General features: G+C 43.3%; 1 pseudogene; it reads left to right on the top strand.

Annotated features, from left to right (window-relative positions):
• Nucleotides 1-1,869: 1,869 nt before the first annotated feature.
• LOC127694347 (cytochrome c, somatic-like) lies at nucleotides 1,870-2,282 on the top strand (annotated as a pseudogene).
• The last annotated feature ends 5,250 nt before the right edge of the window (nucleotides 2,283-7,532 follow it).

Below are 7,532 nucleotides of genomic sequence, written 5' to 3' on the forward strand. Positions count from 1 at the left end.
TCCTCACACCAAACAGGAGCCAGGAAGCAATGACACCAGTCAAGGGTGCTGCATTAGTCACTGTTCTGTAGCTGTGACCAGGTAGCATGCGTTTAACTAGGGGCCTGCTTACAGTTTCAGAGGCCTAGTCTGTGATCATCAGGGCAGAAAGCAGGGTGGCAGGGATACAAAGATACGGGGTGGGTGACTTCCAGCCTGTGAGTGGACTGGGGAGAACCTGTGTGGTGGGGTAACCTGTACCCTGGGGAAATTCCTCCTCACAGAAGTTCTATACCAGTTTGATCAATGCAAACACCGGATATATTTCACTGGGTCAATATTTTGCATCTGGTCTCAGGGTCTCACCGTGTACATCTGTTCTCTGGAATGCCCTGTGGTTCTAAACTACTACATGCAAGTTCCCAGGGCTTCAAGCTGACGAATTGCTTTCTAGCCTTTTTTACACCTCCAGCTTCTGCCCATGCCAATAGGTGCTCTAAAATTTCAACTGGTTACACCCTCCATTTAGAGGTTCTCTAAAATTTCAACTGGCTACACCCTCCATTTAGAGGTTCCTTCTAAGGCTCCTGAGCGCAGTGGTAAGCATGTTGGCTTCTGCTCAATTTAGTGACCACCTAGTTTTCAACCCTAGTCTTTCTCACTTTTTTTTTTTTTAAATTTGTTTCTCATTACGGATAGTTGTGAGCCACCATGTGGTTGCTGGGACTTGAACTCATGATCATCGGAAGAGCAGTCAATGCTCTTAACCACTGAGCCATCTCTCCAGCCCCTGAAAATACATTCTAAACCAGCATCGTGTTTGCCCCCTGTAACTGACTCCTTCCTGATGTCAACCTGATGAGCTCTGGAAAAAAAAAAAAAACATCGATGAAACATCACCTGGAAACAGCTGATGAGGGAAAAGCTGAGCTTGGCAGTGCCCATTGGTAATCCCAACCCTTGAGAAGCTAAGTCAGAGAGAGTCATAGGTCCTAGGCTATAGAAGACCCCTCACAAATTTAAAAAGAATAAAACCACAATAAAAATGTGATTTAAAAAAAATAAAAAGCAGCCGGGCAGTGGTGGTGCACGCTTTTAATCCCAGCACTTGGGAGGCAGAGGCAGGTGGATTTCTGAGTTTGAGGCCAGCCTGGTCTACAGAGTGAGTTCCAGGACAGCCAGGACTACACAGAGAAACCCTGTCTCGAAAAAAAAAAAAAAAACAAAAAAAAAAAAAAAAGAAAAAAGAAAAAAACTTTTAAAAAAGTACCTGAGAGATGCTTCAGTGGTTAAAGCAAGAACTGCTCTTGTAGAGGACCCGAGGTTGATTCCCAGCACTTAGGTTGCTGGCTGACTCACAATTGTCTGTAACTCTTGCTAGGGAGGGGAGTGGAGGAGGATCTGACACCCTCTCCTGCCTCCACAGGGATCTGTACACATTTGTGTGTATAATACCAACACACAAATAAAACTTTATTTTGTGTACGTGTATATTGAAGTAGAAATTTCTGCTTGTGTCATGTGATGCAGACCCATCAGAGGACACGTGATGTTTGGAGAGACTGTAAGTAGGACCCAGCAGACAGGGACAGCACACTCACATAGCTAGCCATGCCAAAGCTTCTTTGGTTTCGCCTCTCCACTGTTCTTCACCTCATTGAGAGAGGCATTGCAGAGCATTGACTGTTCCTCCAGAGGTCCTGAGTTCAATTCCCAGCAACCTCATGGTGGCTCCCAACCATCTGTCATGGGATCTGGTGCCCTCTTCTGACATGCAGACATACATGCAAGCAGAAAACTGTGTGTATGATAGAGAGAGAAAGCAAGACGTCTGTCTTAGAGTCCGAACATTTATGTCTGTGGTGTTGACCAGACCAGAGTGAATTAAAAATGGGTGATGTTGAAAAAGGCAAGAAGATTTTTGTTCAGAGTGTGCCCAGAGCCACGCTGTGGGAAAGGGAGGCAAGCTAAGACTGGACCAGATCTCCAGGGTCTGTCTGGGTGGAAGACGGGTCAGGCTGCAGGATTCTCTTACACAGAGGCCAACAAGGACAGAGGCATCCCCTGGGGAGAGGATGCCCTGATGGAGGATTTGGAGAATCCCAAAAAGTACATCCCTGGAACAAAAATGGTCTTCACTGGGATCAAGAAGAAGGGAGAAAGGGCAGGACTTAATAGCCTATCTTAAAAAGGCTACCAATGAGTCATTCCACTACCTTATTTATTACAAAATGAAAGTCTCATGGCTTTTACTGTATACCATAGTTTTATTCATACACCAAATTCAGATCATGAATGGCTAACAATGTTTTTGTTGGAGAGTCCTGATTTAAGTAAAACTGGACGTGTCGTAACATGGATATGATCTTTTTTAAAACAACAATTCCAGTTGTATCCATGCTATCACTGCTCTCCCTTTCTCAAGATAAGATTGGACTTAATTATTAATGTTTTACTTTCCGTAAATATGGGATGTCATCTCAGACCTATTAAATGGTTTTATACTTAGATTTATTTAAGTGGGCATATGAATATGTTTAAACACTGGGAAAATCCTATCACTGTCTCAGAAACAAGAAGACTCACCTGTGTTTCAGTTTGTGTTCGCTGGCCTCTTACAGACAATGGCTGAACACCAGGAAGCAAGTGTCTATTCCTGGCAATGCTGTTTTAATTAGAATTCCCTACATCAAGGATGCTGTCTTTTACCACTGAAAGGCATTTATGTGGTTTATGTATGGTATCAAATAAAGAGTATTTAACACTTCTTTATAGTTGTTTTAGAAGTTAAAATGCTTTTAGGAACAAGCCAGTTAGGCCTTTTACATTCTCTATTATCTAAGACTAAGCTGTAATTCAGAATTGTCCTTAAATACTCATTTAGAAACACATATAACTAGAAATTTTGTTTACATGTGATTGGGAATGGCACTCTTTGCCAACTTACTAGATGGAAAGATGAAAATAAGATAGTTTGTAAGTTATCAACACTAAGAAAGATAATTAAAAACAGTCACAGATCAATAAATAAATACATCTTTAAAAAAAAAAAAGCAGCCGCACACCTTTAGTACCAGCACTTGGGAGGCAGAGGCAGGCAGATTTCTGAGTTTGAGGCCAGCCTGGTATACAAAGTGAGTTACAGGACAGCCAGGGCTACACAGAGAAACCCTGTCCTGGGGAAAAAAAATAAAAACGCAAAAACAAAAACAAAAAAAAAAAAGAAAAGAAACCTCTAAGGCTACAGTGTATGTGGATGTGAGTGCAGATACTCATGGAGGCTACAAGGAGGAGCATTAGATTCCCTAGAACTGGCAGACAGGTGTTTGTGAGTCACCTACCAAATACAGGTGCTGAGAGTCTAGCTCAATACTCTGCAAGAACAGTTCATGCACTAACCACAAATATGTTTAATCATAAACAGTCTCTACAGCTATAGAATACTTTAAAGAGTAATAAAATACAAACTAGTTAAGCATATATTCTTCCCAAGATTGATACTTTTTCTCCTCACAATTAGCTAGACAAGAAAATAAGCAGCTTGTTTGTGTGTGTGTGTGTATTAGGGTTTTTGATTTGTTTCACTTTTGTTGTTGTTGTTTGAGATAGGGCTTCATTGTGCAGCCCTGGCTATCCTAGAACTCGCTCTGTAAACCAGGATGGCCTTAAACTCAGATCCACCCACCTCTGCCTCCTAATTGTTGGGATTAAAGACATGCACCTTTATCTCACACTGTAGCCCCAACCTGCTTGGAACTCACTGTGCAGGCCAGGCTGTCCTGGGACTCATGGCTTTCCTCCCTGCCTCAAGCTTGACTGCAAATGCTAAGAATGTAGGTGTGAGACTCTATGCCTGGCTGTTTGCTTATTGTGCCCAGTTATTTATTTATTTATTTATTTATTTATTTATTTATTTATTTATTTATTTATATTGGCACATGCCTGTTTTGTCCTTCTAACTGTTCCTCAGGAAGAGTGACTGTCCCTGCACTTTGTTTCTGCTCCTAAGTACACATCTCTGAGCCTTGGACTCATCACTGGTCACTTCAGTGTGCTGTGTGTTGAACAATGATCATAAATGAGTTCTATAAGTGAGGGGGCTGAGGCCTAGGGAGAGGCTGGGCTATGAGGTGTGGGGTTTCAGCGCCATCCAGGGAAAGGGTGGAGCCCAGTTGTAGAGGGATGAGAGAAGAGGAACCTGAGGCTAGCCTCCTTCCACTCAACCTTTATCTTCTCCCCAGTAACATTCACAGTCCAGGAAATTCCCTGCAAGTGGCAACGGCTCACCTGCATCCCTGGAGATAAGAGCAGCTTCCCAGAACCTCTCTCACCTCACACCGCCCCAAGCTCATACTCTGTAACTCTCTTTGCCTGTGGCCCAATATGGAAAGCCATAAAGGACCCTCACCAACAGCCCGGAGGGCTGGCAGGGCAAAGGTCCTGAGTAAAACAAAGAAGAGCCTCTCCCCCACGAACTGCCGAACAGGGAAGTTCTGAGATAACCGCGGGATGTTCCTGCTTGCACAAACATCAGACTTCTCCACCGGACAACCCTTATCTCTTCCTGCTGAAACCTGCCAAGAATGTCTTTGCCCCTCCCTCCTTTGTTCTTACCTTGAGGCAAGCTCGTCCTCTGAAAGCCTTATAACCTGTGAACCCAGGAAAATTAAAAGAGACCTCGACAATTGAACCCTTCCTGGTCTCCTTCTTCTCTCCCCCCTTTGACCCTCAGGTAGCACCTCTTCGGAACCCTGAATAACTGGAGCTGCTGGACGGGTCAGCCCAACTTTTCCAGCTCACTTAAAAAAAGAAAAAAAAGAAAAAAAAAGTTTACTTTAGGGCTGGAAATATACCTCAGCCATTAGAGGCTGTAACTTACTACCAAACATCAAGATTTGATTTGATTTTTGATTTGATTTGTTATGTGACCAAGCCTGCTCAGTCAGTCAACAGGTTCTCCAGCGCAGGAGTGGGGATTGAAAAGAAAGAGACAATTAGACAAAACTGCAGCATGACCCCAGTCAATTCTAAGACTGAAGGGCGGGTTTAATAATTTTCAATCCATTTTTATACTGATTTAATTACATGCAGGAATTAAGGTCAAAAGCAGTACAATGAGGAATAAGCAAAATGGTAAACACAAAGTTGTTAAGGCAGGCCGGGCGGTGGTGGCACACGCCTGTAATCCCAGAACTCCGGGGAGGCCAAGGCAGGTGGATTTCTGAGTTCCAGGCCAGCCTGGTCTACAGAGTGAGTTCCAGGACAGACAGGGCTATACAGAGAAACCCTGTCTTGAAAAAACCAAATCCAAAAAAACAAACAAACAAAAATTGTCAAGGCAGTAAGCAAAGTCCCACATCACTTCAGGGACAGTTGTTTCCAAGGGTGTGCAAGGATGACCAAAGTACCTGAGCCTACTTCCTTGTCCAAGCCCAAAATCTTGCCTGAAGCTTGCTTCTTTTGTAACCTACTTACTTATTATGCCCTAATGTCAGATTCCTGCCTGAGCCCTTGTCCTTGGTCAATGTCAGGCTACTGCCAGGCAGCACGGCACCTCAATAAGGCTCTCCACATTTATGTGTATATGTGTCAGGAGTGCATATACAAACACAAACACACTTGGGAGCCAGAATGGAGTGTCATTGTGAGCCAACCATCATAGATGCTGAGAACCAGGCCAAACCTATCCTCTGGAAAAACAAGAAATGCTCAACCTCTGAGCTGATTCTGTCTCTCCAGCCCTGCCCAGCTTACCTCTGCACCAGGGTCTAGCTTCCGAAAGAGATCCTAGAAAGGTCAGATATTGGCTCCTCCCCAAATACCTGGTAAGTCAGACTGCATCTCTTCCAAAACCACACCTCTCCTCCCACCCCCTTTCATTCCTTCTGGGTGGTTTCATAGTTCTTTCTACTCCCACTCAGCCGAAAAATTGAGTACTGTAGAGACAGGGATCGGCTAGTGTTGGGTCTGGAGGTATCTTTAAAATAGAAATTCACTAATCTGTGGGTATAAGAATAAGTAGAAGACAATTTGAGAATTTGTCCCTTTAAAAAAAAAAAAAGTGGCAGGGTCTGTGACCTCCGCAGCCACTGGTTCTTAGCCAGGTTTTCAGGACTAGACATTTTGTTTCTCCTGTGGAGAGGACCTGAAGTCAGTCAGAAAGCTGTTGGTTATCCCCATAGTTCTCACGCCACTATTGGGCCAATGAAGTCATCTTGCCAGGCTGCTCATGACTGTAGCTCCCAGAACTCACAGTGGGTGAGACTGTTGACATCTTTTTCTCCCCTTTGTAGCAAGCAAAGCACTCACTCGTCACTACGAAGGCTAGCCAGTTGGGAAGACTCTTCCAACTCAGAACCAGCTCAGTTTTTCATGTCCTATGATCAGTATCTGGAGTCTTCAGCCCAATAGGGTCTTCCCATTGGGTTCTAGCGGGTAACCAAGAAAAGCCATCTTAATTCCTGTTCTATTGCTGTGAAGAGGCACCATGACGAAGGCTTATGAAAGTATTTATTTGAAGGGATTGCTCACAGTTTAGAGAGTTAGTTTATAATCATCATAGCAGAAAGCAGATATGGCAGCAGTAGCTGAGACAGTCACATCCTGATCCACAGGGGGCAGCTGGCGAGGAGGATAGAATAGAGACTGGGCCTGGTGTGAGTTTTTGAAACCTCAAAGCCCACCTTCAACGACATACCTGCTCCAGCAAGACACATCTATTCCAACAGGATTACACGTGCTGATCCTCCCCAAGCTGTTCACTCACTGGGGACCAAACATTAACACATATGAGCCTTACACAATGGAGTACTATTCAGCCATTAGAAACAATGAATTCATGAGATTCTTAGACAAATGGATGGAGCTGGAGAACATCATACTAAGTGAGGTAACCCAGTCTCAAAAGATCAATCATGGTATGCACTCAATGATAAGTGGATATTAGCCTAGAAACTTGGAATACCCAAAACATAATCCACACATCAAATGATGTCCAAGAAGAACAGAGGAGTAGCCCCTGGTTCTGGAAAGACTCAGCGCAGCAGTATAGGGGAATACCAGAACAGGGAAGTGGGAAGGGGTGGATGGGGGAACAGGGGGAGAGAAGAGGGCTTATGGGACTTTCGGGAAGTGGGGAGCCAGAAAATCATTTGAACTGTAAATAAAAAATATATCGAATAAAAATATATATATGAGCCTATGGGAACCATTTCTATTCAGACTCCTACAATAGAAAAGTCTGTACTTAGTTTTCTTCATGGATCTGGCCCATGATATGTGTGTGTATATATTTGTGTATCTGTGTATTTGTATGTATATATATGCATACATATATACATACACACACATATATATCATGGGCCATATGGATATATGGAATTATATATATATATACACACACTTATATACATTTATCATATGTATAGGTGGAGACTCCATATGTCCATATGTCCCATGATATATGCATATGTGTGTGTACATATATACACATATATATGCACACCTGTATATATACATATACATATGTATATGTGGGTATGGGTATGTGCTTA

This window comes from Apodemus sylvaticus, chromosome 10 (genome assembly GCF_947179515.1).
Source record: "Apodemus sylvaticus chromosome 10, mApoSyl1.1, whole genome shotgun sequence".
In the NCBI taxonomy this organism is placed as follows: domain Eukaryota; kingdom Metazoa; phylum Chordata; class Mammalia; order Rodentia; family Muridae; genus Apodemus; species Apodemus sylvaticus.